The sequence below is a fragment of the Salvia splendens genome, chromosome 3 (assembly GCF_004379255.2).
Source record: "Salvia splendens isolate huo1 chromosome 3, SspV2, whole genome shotgun sequence".
Classification (NCBI taxonomy): Eukaryota; Viridiplantae; Streptophyta; class Magnoliopsida; order Lamiales; family Lamiaceae; genus Salvia; species Salvia splendens.
Genome location: NC_056034.1, coordinates 25,968,393 through 25,988,551, shown reverse-complemented (window position 1 = coordinate 25,988,551; position 20,159 = coordinate 25,968,393). Strand labels below are relative to the sequence as shown.

The window sequence follows — 20,159 nt, the reverse complement described above, 5'->3', positions numbered from 1 at the left end:
CATTCATCTTATTAACAAAAATAGATAAGGTTATTCCACTTTTTCATATCATTATATTGATTTTTCTTTTATTCAGACTTTTTATATTTTATTTTCAGAAAGGTTCAAATGGTGCGAGAGGAAAGAAGCTGTCGCTGAACTAACAAAGCTTGCATCCACCAAAAAGATTACTCCTGGAGATTTTTCAGAAGTTTGTCGAACAATTAAGAAGGTATGCTATGGTTTCCATGACCGCAAGTCCACAAGTTAATCCAGTTCTCTCTTGACTTTATGTAGAACATGTTGTTGGTGTTAATATTGTGACCAAGTAATTAGTGTTGCCTGAGCAACGTTTTTGAATCTTGCAGGTTATATCACAGATGTAAACATTACGATAGGAACAAAAAAAGGGAAAAAAAGCGTTGTTGCAGCTGAAGCTATTCAAGCTCTGAAACATTACGATAGGACGAAAAAAAGGAAAAAAAAAGCGTTTTTGCAGCTGAAGCTATTCAAGCTCTGGGCAACCTGTATAGGAATCTGAGAACATTTCCCAAAAAAAGGAAAAAAGGAAAAAAAGGAAAAAAGGAAAAAAAAGAAAAAAAGAAAAAAAGAAAAAAAGGGAAAAAAGGAGAAAAAAGAAAAAAGGAGAAGACTATTACTCGATTATGCCTGTGGAGCTTGAAGATGTTGAGGTGCTGTTTTCTTTTCCCCCTCTTACCTTTGGTATGCTAGCTGAATACATCATTATTAGGGGCACCATGATAGATATTTTTTACTCACTGACCCATTTTTCTTTACCGCCAAGAGAAATGAGCTTGGTAGAAATTGAGAGCAGATTAGGATCCCTTATTCAAGTAGAGACTTTACTCAACTAAAATCTGATGTATGGATAGAGCGGCTTAAAGATTTGGGTTCAAATTAGCGCTTGACCTTTTTTATGACAGTTACATATTTAGGTCACATATATGTGTGTTTTCCCCTTAAGATATGGTTTTGCGTCAAGGGTTCATTGTATGCCACTGTTTAGGTATAAACATGTCAATCAACCGTATGATTTGCAGCTTACTGGAAACAATGATTCCATGTTTAGTCTCTTAAATGAGATTTTAGACACAATATGATGCATTACAGAAATTTGTTACAAATGGAAACAATTTATCTGTCTTTGATGCTAATGTATGCTTAGAAAAATAACTCTTGACCGGTGCATCTGTTTCATATATGATTGTTTCATTATAATTTTATCGTTCTTCTGTTTTTCTTAAGGAAAATTTTTCTGGTTAGTTAATATGCTCCCGTTGAAGAAATTTTCAGTTATTCCATGTGTGGTTTCTTTGTCTACTTAAATATTTTATAGATTTAGCAACGTTAGTATGGAATTATTCTGTCTTATTTATTCTTCCTCTATTTACAATTATATGGATCATATAATTTGCTTGTTTTGAATTTTCCTTTTGCTCTTAAGATAAACCTTTATCAATTTTGTTGCCATTGTTTAATTATGATTCTAGTAGCATTTTATTCATACTTTTTATATTTTATTTTCAGAAAGGTTCAAATGGTGTGAGAGGAAAGAAGTTGTCGCTGAACTAACAAAGCTTGCATCCACCAAAAAGATTACCCCTGGTGATTTTTCAGAAGTTTGTTGAACAATTAAGAAGGTATGCTATGGTTTCCATGACCGCAAGTCCACAAGTTAATCCAGTTCTCTCTTGACTTTATGTAGAACATGTTGTTGGTGTTAATATTGTGACCAAGTAATTAGTGTTGCCTGAGCAACATTTTTGAATCTTGCAGGTTATATCACAGATGTAAACATTACGATAGGATGAAAAAAAGGAAAAAAAACGTTCCTGTTGCAGTTGAAGCTATTCAAGCTCTGGGCAACCTGTATAGGAGTCTGAGAACACTTCCCAAAAAAAGGAAAAAAGGAAAAAAAGAGAAGAAAAGAAAAAAAGGAAAAAAAGGAAAAAAATGGAAAAAAAGAAAAATGGAAAAAAAAGAAAAAAAAGGAAAAAAGGAGAAAAAAGAAAAAAAGGAGAAGACTATTACTCGACTATGCCTGTGGATCTTGAAGATGTTGAGGTGCTGTTTTCTTTTCCCCCTCTTACCTTTGGTATGCTAGCTGAATACTAATGAGTTTGGAATAAATTGAGAGCAGATTAGGATCCCTACATTACTCAACTAAGATCTGATGTACATTTATGTGTGTTTTCCCCTTAAGATATGGTTTTGCATCAAGGGTTCATTGTATGCCACTGTTTAGGTATAAACATGTCAATCAACCGTATGATTTGCAGCTTACTGGTAACAATGATTGCATGTTTGGTCTCTTAAATGAGATTTTAGACACTATATCCTGCATCAGAGAAATTTGTTACAAATGGAAACATTTTATCTGGCTTTGATGCTAATGTATGCTTAGAAAAATAACTCTTGACCGGTGCATCTATTTCATAGATGATTATGTTTCATTATAATTTTATCATTCTTCTGTTTTTCTTAAGCAAAATTTTTTTGGTTAGTTAATATGCTCCCGTTGAAGAAAGTGTCAGTTATTCCATGTGTGGTTTCCTTGTGTACTTAAATATTTTATAGATTTAGCAACGTTAGTATGGAATCTTTCTGTCTTAGTTATTCTTTCTCCTATATTATATGGATCATATAATGTGCTTGTTTTGAATTTTCCTTTTGCTCTTAAGATAAACCTTTATCAATTCTGTTGCCATTGTTTAATTTGGAAAAATTTATCATGTATATTTGAAGCAAAATTGTGTATGGGGTGTAGATTAATCCTCATATCATGGCTTTTTATTTTTAATTTTCTTGATATTCTCTTTATATACCGCTTTGTTTATTGGTCTATTTTAAAAAGGCTATATAATGCTGCAGTATACATGTTGTCTTTGGTTCTTTGATGTTAGAGTATTAAACTTATTTAGATGCTTTTGTTTGAATCGCTTTAAAAAATGAGGCCACCCATTCATAATTGTTATCTTGCTAATGATAAAATCTGTACTTCAATTTTTAATTTATGAATTTTTTGTTTCAACTACTGTCTTTTAAAGAGCAGCTGAAGCATGCTTTAATGAAATATTGAGGGTGTGTTTACAAGAAACTGTATGAACATCCAAAATTTTTATTCCTTGAATGAGGTTTGCTAACTTTAGTTGTTAGGTGACACTAACCTATCTTATATCTCTCCCCTTATAGGTATCCAAAAATTTGAGAGATTTACAAGGTTCCACTTTTGCTATTATTAGTGAATGAGTGAAGCAATATGGAGCCTTTCAAGGTTAATATGCTACTTTCCATTATAACCCATTCATCTTATAATGAAAAATAGATAAGGTTATTCCACTTTTCCATATCATTATATTGATTTTTCTCGTACCATCTTATGATTCTGGTAGCATTTTATTCATACTTTTTATATTTTATTTTCAGAAAGTTTCAAATGGTGTGAGAGGAAAGAGGCTGTCGCTGAACTAACAGAGCGTGCATCCACCAAAAAGATTACTCCTTGAGATTTTTCAGAAGTTTGTCGAACAATTAAGAAGGTATGCTATGGTTTCCATGACCGCAAGTCCACAAGTTAATCCAGTTCTCTCTTGACTTTATGTAGAACATGTTGTTGGTGTTAATATTGTGACAAAGTAATTAGTGTTGCCTGAGCAACATTTTTGAATCTTGCAGGTTATATCACAGATGTAAACATTACGAAAGGAAGAAAAAAAGGAAAAAAAAAGCGTTGCTGTTGCAGCTGAAGCTATTCAAGCTCTGGGCAACCTGTATAAGAGTCTGAGAACACTTCCCAAAAAAAGGAAAAAAAAGGAAAAAAGAGAGAAAGAAAAAAAGGAAAAAAAAGGAAAAAAAGAAAAAAGGAAAAAAGGAAAAAAAAGGAAAAAATGGAGAAAAAAGAAAAAAGGAGAAGAAGATTATTACTTGACTATGCCTGTGGAGCTTGAAGATGTTGAGGTACTGTTTTCTTTTCCCCCTCTTACCTTTAGTATGCTAGCTGAATACAATTTATTTGGGGCATCTTGATAGATATTTTTGACTAACTGGCCCATTTTTCTTTTCAGCCAAGAGAAATGAGTTTTGAAGAAATTGAGAGCAGATTCGGATCCCTTATTCAAGTAGAGACATTACTCAACTAAGATCTGCTGTGTGGAAAGAGCGGCTTAAAGGTTAGGGTTCAAATTACCGCTTGGACAGTTACATATTTAGGTCACGCATATGTGTGTTTTTCCTCTTAAGATATGGTTTTGCATCTAGCGTTCTTGTATGCCACTGTTTAGGTATAAACATGTCCATCAACCGTATGATTTGCAGCTTACTGGAAACAATGATTGCATGTTTGGTCTCTTAAATGAGACTTTAGTCACAATATCCTGCATCAGAGAAATTTGTTACAAATGGAAACAATTTATCTGGCTTTGATGCTAATGTATGGTTAGAAAAATAACTCTTGACCGGTGCATCTGTTTCATAGATGATTGTTTCATTATAATTTTATCGTTCTTCTGTTTTTCTTAAGGAAAATTTTTCTGGTTAGTTAGTATGCTCCCGTTGAAGAAATTTTCTGTTATTCCATGTGAGGTTTCCTTGTCTACTTAAATATTTTATAGATTTAGCAACGTTAGTATGGAATTGTTCTGACTTATTTATTCTTCCTCCTCTATTTACAATTATATGGATCATATAATCTGCTTGTTTTGAATTTTCCTTTGTCTCTTAAGATAAACCTTTATCAATTCTGTTGCCATTTTTTAATTTAGAAAAATGTATCATGTATATTTGAAGCAAAATAGTATATGGGGTGTAGATTAATCCTCATATCATGGCTTTTTATTTTTAATTTTCTTGATATTCTCTTTATATACCGCTTTGTTTATTGGTCTATTTTAAAAAGGCTATATAATGCTGCAGTATACATGTTGTCTATGGTTCTTTGATGTTAGAGTATTAAACTTATTTAGATGCTTTTGTATGAATCGCTTTAAAAAATGAGGCCACCCATTCAAAATTGTTATCTTGCTAATGATAAAATCTGTACTTCAATTTTTAATTTATGAATTTTTTGTTTCAACTACTGTCTTTTAAAGAGCAGTTTTAAAGAGCAGCTGAAGCATGCTTTAATGAAATATTGAGGGTTTGTTTACAAGAAACTGTATGAACATCCAAAATTTTAATTCCTTGAATGAGGTTTGCTAACTTTAGTTGTTAGGTGGCACTGAACCTATCTTATATCTCTCCCCTTATAGGTATCCAAAAATTTGAGAGATTTACAAGGTTCCACTTTTGCTATTATTAGCGAATGAGTGAAGCAATATGGAGCTTTTCAAGGTTAATATGCTACTTTCCATTATAACCCATTCATCTTATAATAAAAAATAGATAAGGTTATTCCACTTTTCCATATCATTATATTGATTTTTCTCGTACCATCTTATGATTCTGGTAGCATTTTATTCATACTTTTTATATTTTATTTTCAGAAAGTTTCAAATGGTGTGAGAGAAAGAGGCTGTCGCTGAACTAACAGAGCGTGCATCCACCAAAAAGATTACTCCTTGAGATTTTTCAGAAGTTTGTCGAACAATTAAGAAGGTATGCTATGGTTTCCATGACCGCAAGTCCACAAGTTAATCCAGTTCTCTCTTGACTTTATGTAGAACATGTTGTTGGTGTTAATATTGTGGCCAAGTAATTAGTGTTGCCTGAGCAACATTTTTGAATCTTGCAGGTTATATCACAGATGTAAACATTACGATAGGAAGAAAAAAAAGGAAAAAAAAAGCGTTGCTGTTGCAGCTGAAGCTATTCAAGCTCTGGGCAACCTGTATAAGAGTCTGAGAACACTTCCCAAAAAAAGGAAAAAAAATGAAAAAAGAGAGAAAGAAAAAAGGAAAAAAATGGGAAAAAAAGAAAAAAAGGAAAAAAAAGGAAAAAAAAGGAAAAAATGGAGAAAAAAGAAAAAAGGAGAAGACTATTACTTGACTATGCGTGTGGAGCTTGAAGATGTTGAGGTGCTGTTTTCTTTTCCCCCTCTTACCTTTAGTATGCTTGTTGAATACATTATTATTTGGGGCATCATGATAGATATTTTTGACTAACTGGCCCATTTTTCTTTTCAGCCAAGAGAAATGAGTTTGGAAGAAATTGAGAGCAGATTCGGATCCCTTATTCAAGTAGAGACATTACTCAACTAGGATCTGCTGTGTGGAAAGATCGGCTTAAAGGTTAGGGTTCAAATTACCGCTTGACCTTTTTTATGACAGTTACATATTTAGGTCACGTATATGTGTGTTTTTATGTGTGTTTTTCCTCTTAAGATATGGTTTTGCATCAAGGGTTCTTGTATGCCACTGTTTAGGTATAAACATGTCCATCAACCGTATGATTTGCAGTTTACTGGAAACAATGATTGCATGTTTGGTCTCTTAAATGAGATTTTAGTCACAATATCCTGCATCAGAGAAATTTGTTACAAATGGAAACAATTTATCTGGCTTTGATGCTAATGTATGGTTAGAAAAATAACTCTTGACCGGTGCATCTGTTTCATAGATGATTATGTCTCATTATATTTTTATCGTTCTTCTATTTTTCTTAAGGAAAATTTTTCTGGTTAGTTAATATGCTCCCGTTGAAGATTGTCAGTCATTCCATGTGTGGTTTCTTTGTCTACCTAAATATTTTATAGATTCAGCAACGTTAGTATGGAATTTTTCTTAGTTATTTCTCTTCCTATGTTTACAGTTATATGGATCCTATAATCTGCTTGTTTTGAATTTTCCTTTTGCTCTTAAGATAAACCTTTATCAATTCTGTTGCCATTTTTTAATTTAGAAAAATGTATCATGTATATTTGAAGCAAAATAGTATATGGGGTGTGGATTAACTGCTTTGTTTATTGGTCTTTTCTAAAAAGGTTAGATAATCCTGTAGTATACATGTTGTCTTTGGTTCTTCTATGTTAGAGTATTAAACTTTTGAGATGCTTTTGTATGAAATGCATTAGAAACGAGGCCACCCATTCAAAATTGTTATCTTGCTAATGATAAAATCTGTAGTACAATTTTTAATTTATGAATTTTTTGTTTCAGCTGTTGTGTCTTTTAAAGAGTAGGTTGAATCACAAACTGATTTGGATCCATCTGTTGAGAGGTCGATCCATTTACTTTGTGTTATTCCCAGCTGGAATGAGAAAAATGTTCAGGTGCTGCATCTAGAAACTTAAAATTTTTACATAATTTCTTTGTTGTTATCGACTACTTGGAATGTTGAACTTGCTTAAGCATGGTCTGTTGAACAGGTCCTGCAAGAAGTTATTGATATTGTCACGCAAATTACTGCGGTAGCATCGAAGCTTCCTAAAGAGTGTGTTGTGATTTGCCTTTCAGGTGAGAAAATCTTCAAATGATGTAAGAGGAAAGAGGCTGCTGCTGAACTAACAGAACTTGCATCCACCAAAAAGATTGCTCTTGGAGATTTTTTAGAAGTTTATCGAACAATAAAGGTGTCAATCCAGTTCTCTCTTGACTTTATGCACAACATATTGTTGGTGTTAATATCGTGACCAAGTAATTGGTGTTGCCTGAGCAACATTTTTGAATCTTGCAGGTTACTATAAGAAAAAAAGAAAAAAAGGGAAAAAGGGAAAAAAAAAGAAAAAAAGGAAAAAAAGGAAAAAGGGGAAAAAAGGAAAAAAAAGGAAAAATAAAAGAAAAAAGAAGTAGAGACGATTACTCAACTATGCCTGTGGAGGATGAAGATGTTGAGGTGTGAGCTGCTGTTTTCTTTTCCCCTCTTACCGTTTGTATGATGGCTTAATACATTATTAGGGACATCACAATAGATATTTTTGACTAACCGACCCATTTTTTTTACAGCCAAGAGAAATCAGTTTGGAAGAGATTGAGAGCAGATTAGGAATTCAAGTAGAGACGATTACTCAACTAACAGAACTTGCATCCTCCAAAAAGATTGCTCTTGGAGATTCTTCATAAGTTTGTCGAACAATAAAGAAGGTATGCTATGGTTTCCATTACCACAAGTCCACAAGTTAATCCAGTTCTCTCTTGACTTTATACATCACATATTGTGTTGTTAATATCTTGACCAAGTAATTGGTATTGCCTGAGCAATATTTTTGAATCTTGCAGGTTATAACACAGATGTAAACCGTTGCTGTTGCAGCTGAAGCTATTCAAGCACTGGGCAACCTTTATAGGGGTCTGAAACACTTCCCAAGAAAAAAAAAAGCGTTGTTGCAGCTGAACCTGTATAGAAGTCTGAGAACACTTCCCAAAAAAAGAAAATAAAAGGAAAAAAAAAGAAAAGAAAAAAGGGGAAAAAGTAAAAAAATGGAAAAAAGAAAAAAGGAATAAAAAAGAAAAAAAGGAAAAAAAGAGAAAAAAGTAGAGATTATCACTCAACTATGCCTGTGGAGCTTGAAGATGTTGAGGTGCTGTTTTCTTTTCCCCCTCTTACCTTTGGTATGATAGCTGAATGCATTATTATTAGGGACATCACGATAGATATTTTTGACTAACAACCCATTTTTCTTTACAGCCAAGAGAAATGAGTTTGGAAGAGATTGAGAGCAGATTAGGATCTCTTATTCAAGTAGAGACGATTACTCAACTAAAATGTGCGGTGTGGAAAGAGCGGCTTAAAGGTTAGGGTTCAAATTATTACTTGACCTTATTTGTAACAGTTATATATTTAGGTCTATTTAGGGTTCAAATTATTACTTAAGTTATGGTTTTGCATCGTGGGCTCATTGTATCCCACTTTTTGGGTGTAAACATGTCCCTCAACCGTATGATTTACATGGAAATTTGTTACTGGATTTATGTGTGTTTTCTCCCTTAAGTTATGGTTTTGCATCGTGGGTTCATTGCATCCCACTTATTGGTTATAAAAATGTCCATCAACCGTATAATTTGCAGCTTACTGGAAACAATGATTGCATGTTTGGTCTCATTCTGAGATTTTAGACACAATATCCTGCATCGTAGAATACATATGTCCTGATAATTCTTATCTAACATATTTAAACAATCTTGGATCCTTTCTTGACTCTTGATCTTCTTTAACTTCGATAGGGTACTTGAATTTCTTCAAGAGCTTCTGGATCTGTTGAGATATGAGGGGCTACACTATCAGAAGGTAACTGATGTGATGTGCTTTTCTTTATTGTTATGAGTTTTCTGTCTGTAAGTTAATGTCAAATGATTCTGGTTGTTTTGAATTGGATTGAATTTCTTTTTATTTTTTTTTCAGCAAGTAATATCTCAAGCAGTATCTAATGTCTTATTATCTTGGACTGCAGTCTGGACATAACATTGAAAAGTTCGAGAAAAAATGCATGAACTGATGAACCAAGTCATCCAAACATATTCTGCTGCAACGACTATTCCTTACATTTTACAGGGTTTGCGATCTAGGAACAACAGAACGAGGACCGAGTCCGCTGACCATGTTGGAGTCTTATTAGATAACTATGGAGCTGAGGTAACGAGTTAGCCAACAGCCTTATTTATTCTTCATTGCATAAGTCTCTAGTGCTTTATTGTTTTTGTGTGCTATATCGTTCCATGTATTCCTGTTGGCAGATAATTAGCCAGTTAAAATCCTTGCAAATTGTCGCAAGTTAACTGCTGAACGACATGGGGACACCCCAAAGCTGTGTTAAATAATTTGGCTATAGGTTATAATATTCTTGGTAAGCTTATAACTTACTATTGTTGGGTTGTTCATTTAGACTTTTTATACTATATTCATTGTTTCTTAAGCTATGAAAGTTGTGGCAAGTGAATGCATAGTTATAATAATAATTTTAATATAATCAATAATATTAAAATTATTTTAAGATTTTCTTAATGAATTATTAATGAAAAACATAATAATAGTTGTTATAATATTTTTTATTATTATAATGCATAATTTTATTATTTAAATTCAGATTTTATTAATAAGTAAATATATAGCATAATAATAAGAAATAATAATATAATAATAATAATTATTATAATTATTAATTAGTATTTTGATGTAGTTAGAATGTAATTTAAATTTTCAAATTTTCATTAAAATTTTCTTAATTGGTTATTATTAAATTATAACAAAAACATAAAATAATGATAATTATTATTATTATTATGATGGTTTTATATTTTTGATTATTGAACAAGACATATTGTATGCGGAGTAATTGCTTATGACATTATGCTTTCTAGACTGTTTTAATAGCAGATATATTACATTTTTTTTATTATTTTCTTATTATTTGAATTGATATATATGTATGTTCATAATATTTTATCGACCGCCATATCCCGTCATACTGGCGGTTTTTGGGTTGGCCGCCAAACGCCATCCATAACATTGTTGTTTACTAATTACTAGTATTCTTTATGAAAAATTTCTCCTACTTATGCAGAGGATTATGGAATTGGAATACATCATTCGCCGTAAGGATAATCAACATACTCATGCTTAGTGGAAAGAAGCCTATTGCTGCAGAGGTAAGTGCAATGTAAAATATTACTATTACATAACGAGACACATTAGGAGCAAGTATTATAGACATCTAGCTACTTCACATACATATATGGTTAATCACTATTAACTCTCCCATTTTACTTGTATGCACATCTCTTTTTAGCCAGCTGCCACTAAGAAAGCCATGTCTGGAAAATCTGGTACCAACAAAAAGGGTGATGGAGGATGACAAACAGCAAAAATTTCTAAACCTATGGAGCGTGAAGATGTCGAGGTCTGAGCTGCTGTTTACTTTTCCTCTTTTACCTGTTGTATGATGGCTTATCAGGGACACTGGCTTATCAGGGACACGGCGAAAGATATTTTTGACTAACTGTCCTAGTTTTCTTTACAGCCAACAGAAATGAGTTTATAGAGTTTTAGAGCAGATTAGGATCCTTTATCCAAGCAGAGACAATTACCCAACTAAAAAGTGTTGTGTGGAAAGAGCGGCTTGAAGGTTGGGGTTCAAACAACTGCTTGACCTTATTTGTGATAGTTGCATATAGGTCATATTTAAAGTGTGTTTTCCACCTTAAATTATGATTTTGCATCGTACGTTCATTGTATCCCACTTTTTTTGGGTGTAAAACTGTCCCTCAACCATATAATTTGCAGCTTACTGAAAACAATGATTGCATGTTTGGTCTCAATTGTGATTTTGGGCAAAATATCCCGCATCATAGAGGAAATTCAAGATCTTGAGGTTTCCAATCTATTTTAAGATATCTTTATTAATTTTGGGGATTAGATTTTCCACACCCCAGAGGAAGCCTTCATACAACTTTTGAGAACTTTTGTCAGCTTTTGGGTTTGGGTAAATGGTGTTAGACCATTAGTGTTGACTTGTTTTTACATTCTTTATAGATCCTTGTAAGTGACTTTGCTTTACCTCTCAAACAGAATGATGTCATGAAATACTTTCGAGAGGGTCTTCATCGGAGGCTCTTAAGTGCTGACTTCAAAGATCAAGTTGATGGCATTGAGATGTTGCAGAAGGTTCTTTCAACATAAATTCTAGTTTCTGTTCTGTAACTTGAAATTTTCTTTTAACCTTCGATTAGTTTTTTTATGTCAGCATGCCGTGTGCTTAGCTATCTGAATTTATCCAATGATATTATGAAAAAGAAATGAGAGGTATCATATTTGTTGAGTATTCTCAAGACACTTGTTATTAGAACATTTGTTTATTCAGTTTGTTTGTGGAATTGCTAAAATTACAAATTGTTATTGATTTTCCCATATCGAGCTCTCTAATGATGTTACAACTAGTGCATATTTAAACTATCTCTCTTGACCTTCTGTAATTTTGAAAAAGTACTTGAAATTATTCCCGAGCTTCTGGATATGTTGAGAAATGAGGGTTACACTATGACAGAAGTAGAGGAAACCATCTTTCTTCCTGGCTTGGTTGAGAAGGTAGCTGATTTGTTAACTGTCTATGTGATATGCTTTTATTTGTTGTTAAGAGTTTTTCTAGCTATATGTCTTTGGCATGTGATTCTGGCTGTTTTTGAATTGGATTGAATTTCTTTTTTATTTTAAAATGTAATATCTCAACCAGCATCTCCAAAGTGTTATTAAGCTAAGGAAGTTGTTGTGGAGAGTGAATGCATAGTTATTACTTTTGTTTTGAACATTGTCTTTCCTGATAATTCTACAAATTATATAGGTGATGATATTTGGATATATGTCAGGATCCTTACCGAGGCACAATTAAGTATGTTGAACTTGTTGTTATTTATGTATACTCTATAATATACTGAAATGATGGAGAGGAATGTCTTTGGACCCAAATATGTTCCAAATTGTAGTGTGACAAGGCAAGACATTCATTGTAAACTGTTTCTATAATTTATATTTGCATAATATTGAAGGGAAAAATTATTAATGACCTCATTGGTCCTTTCCTTTTTGGTTATGGTAATTAGTTTTTAATGCCCACAGGTCTAATCCAGCTGAACAAAGTGGGGACTTATCAAGACCCGTTGGCATCCCAACATTCAATCATTAGACTACCAATGCCGCAGGCTTAGTCTGCTGTTGGGCTAAAATCATAGAATATGGTTCTCCTGAACAGGGTAGGGGGTAAAGATGAGGAATATTTTTCAATGGAATGCTTTTTCAGAAGATTAGGTATGTCTTTGAAATATCTGCTCAGATTTGTTAATCGATGCATTTGAAAAAAGTTGTCCGAAGAACCAATAGTATGATAATTTGTTAATATTAGTTATGGGGAATCAACAGTCTTCGAATCACATTTAATCTATAAGGGACATCTTAACTAACTTAATGTGTAGACAATTCTTTGGATTTTAGTTTGAAAAGTTTGTACAATACTGAGGAAGCAAATAGACTGACATTTTTTTTAAAGATCTAACAAGATTGCATTACTGAGTGGTTGATGTTGGTCAGTAATATCTTAAAATGTTAAAAATTGTATGTTCACATGATCTCATATAATTATTGGTTTTTCAAAATTGTATTAGCACTTTACTTAATGCTTGAATTAGAACTTTTTTATCTACTTTTCTAATTTTGTCTACTGATAATATCTCTGATTCTGTTTTGTTTGTCCAATGTCATTTCTACGTTTATTTGGGCAATTATAGCTTTCTCTTGAGAAACTTATTGTTGTTTTTGGCAACAGGCTGATGAAGGCATGAAAGGTGTGCTATGAATTGTCACAAGCAACTGCTGATCCCAAGAGTAGCACAATGGGCTGTTAAAATATATCACCGTTTCTTCATTCTACTTTATCATACCGAGCTACTCCTCCAAAAAATCTCGTGCCATTAATGAAAATATAATAATTATTATAATATTTTTATTATTATTATTATAATGTATGGTTTTATTAATTAGATTCAGATTTCTAAATAATATAATAATATCAATAATAATAATTATAGTTATTATTAGTATATGAATGTAGTAGAATATAATTCACAGTTTCAAATTTTCATTAAAATTTTCTTAATTAGTTATTACGTACTAAATTAAAACAAAAAAATATAATAATAATAATAATTATTATTATTATGACGATTTTATATTTTGATTATTGAACCAAGACATATTATATAATTGCTTATGACATTATGCTTTCTTTATTGTTTAAATAACCGATACTCTGTATATTTGACAAACTAACCTAGTTTCTTTACAGCTAACAGATATGAGTTTGGAAGAGATTTGGAGCAGATTAGGATCCCTTATTGATTCAGAGACGATTACTCAACTAAAAAGTGTTGTGTGGAAAGAGCGGCTTGAAGGTTAGGGTTCAAATTACTGCATGACCTTATTTATGACAGTTGTATATTTAGGTCATATTTATGTGTGTTCATTGTAATGGTATTATGAAAAAAAAAGAGTTATCATATTTGTTTTTTTGTCAGCATGCCGTGTGCTTAGCTGTCTGAATTTATCTAATGATATTATGAAAAAAAATGAGAGTTATCATACTTGTTGAGTATTCTCAAGACACTTGTTATTAGAACATTTGTTAATTCAGTTTGCTTGTGGAATTGCTAAAATTACAAATTGTTATTGATTTTCCAATATCTAGCTCTCTAATGATGTTACAGCCAGTGAATATATATGTTCGGATAATTCTTATCTATCATATTTAAACTATCTCTCTTGACCTTCTACAACTTTGATAAGGTTCTTGAATTTATTCACGAGCTTCTGGATATGTTGAGAAATGAGGGTTACACTATGACAAAAGTTTAGGAAACCAACCATCTTTCTTCCTTCCTTGGCCGAGAAGGTAACTGATTTGTTAACTGTCTATGTGATATGTTGTTAATAGTCTTCTGGCTATATGTCTTTGGCATGTGATTTCGGCTGTTTTTGAATTGGATTGAATTTCTTTTTTTTTTTTAATGTAATATCTAAACCAGTATCCAAAGTTTTGTTAAGCTAAGGAAGTTGTGGCGAGTGAATGCATAGCATAGTTATTACTTCTGTTTTGTCTTTCCTGATAATTCTGAAAATTATGTAGGTGATGATATTTGGATATATGTCAGGAAGCTCCGAGGTATGTTGAACTTGTTATTTATGTATACTCTATAATATACTTAAACGATCGAGAGGAATGACTTTGGACCCAAATCTGTTCCAAATTGTTGTGTGTCAAGGCAATACATTCATTGTAAATTGTTGCTATAATTTATATTTGCATACTATTAAAGGGAAAAATTATTAATGACCTCATTGGTCCTTTCCTTTTTTGGTTATGGTAATTAGTTATTAATGACCTCATTGGCCCATAGGTCTGATCCAGCTGAACAAAGTGGGGACATATCAAGACCCATGGGCATCCCAACATTCAATCATTACTCAAACTTTTATGTACTGAATTACTGATTGTCTATAATCAACACCACTATCCAAACTGATTTGCTATTTTCCCTTGAACACATCTCTTAATAATTTATAAGATGTGTTCACTTTCTACTAATTTATGTTTTTTTTGAAATCTCAGGGAGAACTATGGCGTTTCTGAAATCCACACAGATAGACTACCAATGCCGCAGACTTAGTCTGGTGTTGGGCTCACAGACTGGAATGAAGCTTTAAAAATCATAGAATATGGTTCTCCTGAACAGGGTAGGGGGTAATGATGAGGAATATTTTTCAATGGAATGCTTTTCGGAAGATTAGGTATGTCTTTGAAATATCTACTCAGATTTGTTAATCGATGCATTTGAAAAAAGTTGTCCGAAGAACCAAATAGTGTGATAAATTTTTAATATTAGTTATTGGGAATCAACAGTCTTCGAATCCCATTTAATCTATTTTGGACATCTTAACTAACTTACTATGTAGATAATTCTTTGGATTTTAGTTTGAAAATTTTGTACAGTACTGAGGAAGCAAATAGATTGACATTTTTTTTAAAAGATCTAACAAGATTGCATTACTGAGTCGTTGATGCTGGTCGGTAATATCTTAAAATGTTAAAAATTGTATGTTCACATGATCTCATATAATTATTGGTTTTTCAAAATTGTATTAGCACTTTACTTAATGCTTGAATTAGAACTTTTTTTATCTACTTTTCTAATTTTGTCTACTGATAATATCTCTGATTCTGTTAGCTTTCTCTTGAGAAACTTATTGTTGTTTTTGGCAACAGGCTGATGAAGGCATGAAAGGTGTGCTATGAATTGTCACAAGCAACTGCTGATCCCAAGAGTAGCACAATGGGCTGTTAAAATATATCACCGTTTCTTCATTCTACTTTATCATACCGAGCTACTCCACCAAAAAATATCGTGCCATTAATGAAAATATAATACTAATTATAATATTTTTATTATTATTATAATGTATGATTTTATTAATTAGATTCAGATTTCTAAATAATATAATAATATCAATAATAATAATTATAGTTATTATTAGTATATGAATGTAGTAGAATATAATTCACAGTTTCAAATTTTCATTAAAATTTTCTTAATTAGTTATTACGTACTAAATTAAAACAAAAACATATAATAATAATAATAATTATTATTATTATTATGACAATTTTATATTTTGTTTATTGAACCAAGACATATTATATAATTGCTTATGACATTATGCTTTCTTTATTGTTTTAATAACCGATACTCTGTATATTTGACAAACTAACCTAGTTTCTTTACAGCTAACAGATATGAGTTTGGAAGAGATTTGGAGCAGATTAGGATCCCTTATTGATTCAGAGACGATTACTCAACTAAAAAGTGTTGTGTGGAAAGAGCAGCTTGAAGGTTAGGGTTCAAATTACTGCATGACCTTATTTATGACAGTTGTATATTTAGGTCATATTTATGTGTGTTCATTGTAATGATATTATGAAAAAAAAATAGAGTTATCATATTTGTTTTTTTGTCAGCATGCCGTGTGCTTAGCTGTCTGAATTTATCTAATGATATTATGAAAAAAAATGAGAGTTATCATACTTGTTGAGTATTCTCAAGACACTTGTTATTAGAACATTTGTTAATTCAGTTTGCTTGTGGAATTGCTAAAATTACAAATTGTTATTGATTTTCCAATATCTAGCTCTCTAATGATGTTACAGCCAGTGAATATATAGGTTCTTGATAAGGGAAAAATTATTAATGACCTCATTGGTCCTTTCCTTTTTTGGTTATGGTAATTAGTTATTAATGACCTCATTGGCCCATAGGTCTGATCCAACTGAACAAAGTGGGGACATGTCAAGACCCATGGGCATCCCAACATTCAATCATTACTCAAACTTTTATGTACTGAATTACTGATTGTCTATAATCAACACCACTATCCAAACTGATTTGCTATTTTCCCTTGAACACATCTCTTAATAATTTATAAGATGTGTTCACTTTCTACTAATTTATGTTTTTTTGAAATCTCAGGGAGAACTATGGCGTTTCTGAAATCCACACAGATAGACTACCAATGCCGCAGACTTAGTCTGGTGTTGGGCTCACAGACTGGAATGAAGCTTTAAAAATCATAGAATATGGTTCTCCTGAACAGGGTAGGGGGTAATGATGAGGAATATTTTTCAATGGAATGCTTTTCGGAAGATTAGGTATGTCTTTGAAATATCTACTCAGATTTGTTAATCGATGCATTTGAAAAAAGTTGTCCGAAGAACCAAATAGTGTGATAAATTTTTAATATTAGTTATTGGGAATCAACAGTCTTCGAATCCCATTTAATCTATTTTGGACATCTTAACTAACTTACTATGTAGATAATTCTTTGGATTTTAGTTTGAAAATTTTGTACAGTACTGAGGAAGCAAATAGATTGACATTTTTTTTAAAAGATCTAACAAGATTGCATTACTGAGTCGTTGATGCTGGTCGGTAATATCTTAAAATGTTAAAAATTGTATGTTCACATGATCTCATATAATTATTGGTTTTTCAAAATTGTATTAGCACTTTACTTAATGCTTGAATTAGAACTTTTTTTATCTACTTTTCTAATTTTGTCTACTGATAATATCTCTGATTCTGTTAGCTTTCTCTTGAGAAACTTATTGTTGTTTTTGGCAACAGGCTGATGAAGGCATGAAAGGTGTGCTATGAATTGTCACAAGCAACTGCTGATCCCAAGAGTAGCACAATGGGCTGTTAAAATATATCACCGTTTCTTCATTCTACTTTATCATACCGAGCTACTCCACCAAAAAATATCGTGCCATTAATGAAAATATAATAATAATTATAATATTTTTATTATTATTATAATGTATGATTTTATTAATTAGATTCAGATTTCTAAATAATATAATAATATCAATAATAATAATTATAGTTATTATTAGTATATGAATGTAGTAGAATATAATTCACAGTTTCAAATTTTCATTAAAATTTTCTTAATTAGTTATTACGTACTAAATTAAAACAAAAACATATAATAATAATAATAATTATTATTATTATTATGACAATTTTATATTTTGTTTATTGAACCAAGACATATTATATAATTGCTTATGACATTATGCTTTCTTTATTGTTTTAATAACCGATACTCTGTATATTTGACAAACTAACCTAGTTTCTTTACAGCTAACAGATATGAGTTTGGAAGAGATTTGGAGCAGATTAGGATCCCTTATTGATTCAGAGACGATTACTCAACTAAAAAGTGTTGTGTGGAAAGAGCAGCTTGAAGGTTAGGGTTCAAATTACTGCATGACCTTATTTATGACAGTTGTATATTTAGGTCATATTTATGTGTGTTCATTGTAATGATATTATGAAAAAAAAATAGAGTTATCATATTTGTTTTTTTGTCAGCATGCCGTGTGCTTAGCTGTCTGAATTTATCTAATGATATTATGAAAAAAAATGAGAGTTATCATACTTGTTGAGTATTCTCAAGACACTTGTTATTAGAACATTTGTTAATTCAGTTTGCTTGTGGAATTGCTAAAATTACAAATTGTTATTGATTTTCCAATATCTAGCTCTCTAATGATGTTACAGCCAGTGAATATATAGGTTCTTGATAAGGGAAAAATTATTAATGACCTCATTGGTCCTTTCCTTTTTTGGTTATGGTAATTAGTTATTAATGACCTCATTGGCCCATAGGTCTGATCCAACTGAACAAAGTGGGGACATGTCAAGACCCATGGGCATCCCAACATTCAATCATTACTCAAACTTTTATGTACTGAATTACTGATTGTCTATAATCAACACCACTATCCAAACTGATTTGCTATTTTCCCTTGAACACATCTCTTAATAATTTATAAGATGTGTTCACTTTCTACTAATTTATGTTTTTTTTGAAATCTCAGGGAGAACTATGGCGTTTCTGAAATCCACACAGATAGACTACCAATGCCGCAGACTTAGTCTGGTGTTGGGCTCACAGACTGGAATGAAGCTTTAAAAATCATAGAATATGGTTCTCCTGAACAGGGTAGGGGGTAATGATGAGGAATATTTTTCAATGGAATGCTTTTCGGAAGATTAGGTATGTCTTTGAAATATCTACTCAGATTTGTTAATCGATGCATTTGAAAAAAGTTGTCCGAAGAACCAAATAGTGTGATAATTTTTTAATATTAGTTATTGGGAATCAACAGTCTTCGAATCCCATTTAATCTATTTTGGACATCTTAACTAACTTACTATGTAGATAATTCTTTGGATTTTAGTTTGAAAAGTTTGTACAGTACTGAGGAAGCAAATAGATTGACATTTTTTTAAAAGATCTAACAAGATTGCATTACTGAGTCGTTGATGCTGGTCGGTAATATCTTAAAATGTTAAAAATTGTATGTTCACATGATCTCATATAATTATTGGTTTTTCAAAATTGTATTAGCACTTTACTTAATGCTTGAATTAGAACTTTTTTATCTACTTTTCTAATTTTGTCTACTGATAATATCTCTGATTCTGTTTTGTTTGTCCAGTGTCATTTCTACGTTTATTTGAGCAATTATAGCTTTCTCTTGAGAAACTTATTGTTGTTTTTGGCAACAGGCTGTTGAAGGGATGAAAGGTGTGCTATGAATTGCAAATGCTGATCCCAAGAGATGTTTAGGTGCTGCATCTAGAAATCTAAATTTTTTACATAACTTCTTTGTTGTTACCGACTACTTGGACTACTGAACTTAACGTAAGAATGGTCTGTTGAGAAGGTCCTGCAACAAGTTATTTATATTGTCACCCATATTGCTGCGACAGCATCAAAGTCTCCTAAAGAATGTGTTGTGCTTTTCCTTTCAGGTAATAATAGTTTGGTGCAATCATAACCATGAAAATTTATTTGCATTTCTTTGATTGGCTATGTAGTTATTTGTCACAATCGTAACTCTTACACGTAGTTATGAGATGCAAATGCTCATATTTTTTCCTGATGTTTTTCTGATATTCGTCGAGTTAAAATTAATAAGCTTTTGGTTATTTCTTACGTATGCTAGTTTGATTAGTATATTTGGCTTCAATGTATTGTATGTATAGTGTGTGTGTAGTGTGTCCGTTTTGTGTATAGTGTATTTAGTTTTTTTGTTTTGTGTTTATTGTGTATAGCGTGTGTCCATGTGTTCATAGTGTGTACTATGTTTGTAATTTGTGAGTAGTGTTTCTTTATATTGTGTG

General features: G+C 31.7%; 1 long non-coding RNA gene across 50 annotated transcripts in view; it reads left to right on the top strand.

Annotated features, from left to right (window-relative positions):
* LOC121795550 overlaps window positions 1-19,762 on the top strand; it is a 140,301-nt gene extending 120,539 nt beyond the window's left edge. For 22 of the 50 annotated variants that reach the window (XR_006049521.1, XR_006049507.1, XR_006049518.1 and 19 more), the window contains 34 exons: window positions 1,528-1,640; window positions 1,777-2,064; window positions 3,193-3,274; window positions 3,427-3,539; window positions 3,676-3,957; window positions 4,065-4,169; window positions 5,247-5,328; window positions 5,481-5,592; window positions 5,729-6,011; window positions 6,120-6,224; window positions 7,092-7,204; window positions 7,389-7,504; window positions 7,609-7,767; window positions 7,878-8,015; window positions 8,151-8,452; window positions 8,560-8,665; window positions 9,096-9,159; window positions 9,323-9,504; window positions 10,433-10,517; window positions 10,658-10,768; window positions 10,889-10,993; window positions 11,437-11,532; window positions 12,481-12,669; window positions 13,184-13,202; window positions 13,703-13,808; window positions 14,540-14,575; window positions 15,023-15,201; window positions 15,677-15,695; window positions 16,196-16,301; window positions 16,935-17,113; window positions 17,589-17,607; window positions 18,108-18,213; window positions 18,848-19,026; window positions 19,542-19,762. This is a non-coding gene — a long non-coding RNA (uncharacterized LOC121795550). Of the gene's footprint in view, window positions 1-98; window positions 212-347; window positions 672-1,527; window positions 1,641-1,776; window positions 2,065-3,192; window positions 3,331-3,426; window positions 3,540-3,675; window positions 3,958-4,064; window positions 4,170-5,246; window positions 5,329-5,480; window positions 5,593-5,728; window positions 6,012-6,119; window positions 6,225-7,091; window positions 7,205-7,300; window positions 7,505-7,608; window positions 7,768-7,877; window positions 8,016-8,150; window positions 8,453-8,559; window positions 8,666-9,095; window positions 9,160-9,322; window positions 9,505-9,605; window positions 9,716-10,432; window positions 10,518-10,657; window positions 10,769-10,888; window positions 10,994-11,436; window positions 11,953-12,480; window positions 12,670-13,183; window positions 13,203-13,702; window positions 13,809-14,199; window positions 14,306-14,539; window positions 14,576-15,022; window positions 15,202-15,676; window positions 15,696-16,195; window positions 16,302-16,934; window positions 17,114-17,588; window positions 17,608-18,107; window positions 18,214-18,847; window positions 19,027-19,541 lie in introns of all 50 variants that reach the window. The other 28 variants (XR_006049506.1, XR_006049553.1, XR_006049549.1 and 25 more) reach the window with 22 other exon arrangements.
* The last annotated feature ends 397 nt before the right edge of the window (window positions 19,763-20,159 follow it).